Source organism: Octopus bimaculoides, unplaced genomic scaffold, assembly GCF_001194135.2.
Source record: "Octopus bimaculoides isolate UCB-OBI-ISO-001 unplaced genomic scaffold, ASM119413v2 Scaffold_198165, whole genome shotgun sequence".
In the NCBI taxonomy this organism is placed as follows: Eukaryota; Metazoa; Mollusca; class Cephalopoda; order Octopoda; family Octopodidae; genus Octopus; species Octopus bimaculoides.
Window position 1 is genome coordinate 5483 of NW_026310760.1, and position 2731 is coordinate 8213.

The window sequence follows — 2731 nt, forward strand, 5'->3', positions numbered from 1 at the left end:
ATATATATATATATATATATATATATATGTGTCAGAAAAAAATGGGCACTTATGTATGGTTAATAGAATGTGTATATTATTAGTAAAATACAGTATCATTGGTTGTTATGAGAATATATTGTATTTTATTTATGATATATACACAAGTGGCAAGTGTTTATTCCCAGAATCCTGAATTTGCTTGTCCTACCATTCTCTCAAATACAACTTAAATGTTTGATTTGTAAAATTCAGTCATTTTATACATATTAATTACTGAAATGCTTTTTCTTCACTCCACGACTAGATATTTAATTGTCTTCAGTTATAATTTTTAATAATGACTCCAGACCGGACCAAAATATTCTCATTTTCACTTTTACAGTTAATTCCCCTCTCCATTGTAAGTGGATTACTGGCCTAAATTTAGTATTTTGTTTTTAAAAAAATTGTTTTTTTAAGATTGAAGTCAGCCTTAATATTTATTAAGAATTTTTTTTTCTATAATTATACTCATTTTTAGGAGTTGCCTGAAATAAAGATTACAATATTTTTGCATGAAAGATGTTTATAGTTAATTTTGTAAATTGAATCTGACTTGCAAATTATTAAAATTAATAAGTTATATCCTATTATTTCCTTGCCAGCATTGATTTACTTCATTATAAGTTTGATTAAAGTGGCAAGCTGGCAAAATCGTTACTGTACTGAACAAAATGCTTAGTGATATTTCTTTTGACTTTATATTCTGAGTTCAAATGCCACTGAAGTCAGCTTTGCCTTTCATCCTTTAAGGTCTATAAAATAAGTACTAGTCAAGTACTGGGGTTGATGTTATTAAAAGCATACTTCCAAAGTAATTCTATTCAGCTGAGGAAAATATGTCAAGTGAAATATTGCTGAAAAATATTTTAAATCCCTTTAAGAGTTGCTGTTAAAATTTGCTATTATCTCCAGACAATAAATTAATGAGCATTGAGTTGTTTCATTATGTTCATCTCGTTATGAAATTGAAATCCTTATTGATGTTTTTGTTAATTTCAGACTAGATATTTATGAATTTTTTGTTGGTATCAACAAGTTAAATAGCAGCAAATTACAATATCCCGACTACTGCACCATCTAACACTTCAGTATATTATTATTATTATTATTATTATTATAAGGCAATCTAGCAGAATTTAGCAAAATCATTAGCACGCCTTTACATTCTGAGTTCAAATTCCACTGAGGTCATCTTTGCCTTTCATCTTTTCGGGGTCGATGAAAGAAGTACCAGTTACACACTGGGATCGATGTAATCAACTAGCCCTCTCCCCCAAAATTTCTGGCTTTGTGCCTATAGTAGAAAGGATTATTATTATTATTATTGTTATTATTATTATTATTATTATTATTATTATTATTATTATTGTTGTTATTATCATTATAAGGCAATCTGGCAGAATCATTAGCATGCCGGAGAAATTGTTTAGTAACATTTTATCTGTCTCTACATTCTGAGTTGGCAGAAACGTTAGCACGTCGGGCGAAATGCTTAGCGGTATTTCGTCTGCCTTTATGTTCTGAGTTCAAATGCCATCAAGGTTGACTTTGCTTTTCATCCTTTTGAGATCAATAAAATAAGCACCAGTTAAACACTGGGATCGATGTAATCAACTTACCTCCTCGCTTTGTGCCAAAATTTGAAACCATTATTAAGACAGCAAGTTAGTGTGTTGTACAAAATGCTTAGCAGCATTTCTTCCAGACTTTTATGTTCTAAATTCAAATCCCATTGAGGTCGACTTTGTCTTTCTTCATTTTGAGGTCAATAAAATAAAGTACAAGTAATTTACAACTACCACACACTCACACGTGTCTACATACATGGTGGAAATCAACTTGTGACTGAATAAGACCACTTCTTAAACCCATTATACTCTAAGAAACATCTCATGCCCAATCAGTTCAGCTGGAAAAAATGAGTTGTAAGGGCCAGCCTTGTCACATTCTGTGTCATGCTGAATCTCCCTGAGAACTACATTAAGAATACACATGTTTGTGGAGTACTCAGCTACTTGTATGTTAATTTCCCAAGCAGGCTGTTGATTGATCAAACTAACTGAAACACTTGTCATAACCAATGGAAAGCCAGGAAATATATATATATGTGTGTGTTGTATTTTAAGACTACTGTTGGTTTCGTGTTAAGAAAAATATCTTAATAATTTTTCAAGCCAATCACATGGAGAAATGGTGTTTGTCTCCATTTTGGATGTAAATACAAGCTCTTATCTTTGTCTCAATTAGGCATTGTGTTTTCATCCAAAATGGAGATGTACACCATTCCTCCATGTGATCAGCTTGAAAATTTGTTGAAATATTAAGATATTTTTCTTAACATGAAACCAATGGTAACCTTAATACACAAATAGAGAAATTCTATCCACCAATGTGGTGTTGTGCACTCATTCTTGTCATTCAACATTTACACACACACACATACACACACACACACACACACACACATATATATAGGTGCAGGAGTGGCTGTGTGGTAAGAGGCTTGCTTCCCCACCACACGGTTCCAGGTTAAGTCCCACTGCATGGTTCCTTGGGCAAGTGTCTTCTACTTTATCCTCAGGCCAACCAAAGCCTTGTGAGTGGATTTGTTAGACAGAAACTGAAAGAAGCCTGTTGTGTATATATATATGGTGGTTGTCTACTCCTTAAACAGAGTTTGACCACCTCCTGCACCTACACCTTAGCC

The 2731-nt window shown here is 32.7% G+C and overlaps 1 protein-coding gene across 2 annotated transcripts in view; it reads left to right on the top strand.

Moving 5' to 3' along the window:
• Positions 1 to 2731, top strand: part of LOC106882240 (zinc finger protein 596) — a 9546-nt gene that overhangs the window by 3246 nt on the left and 3569 nt on the right. The gene's annotated exons all lie outside the window — the stretch shown is intronic.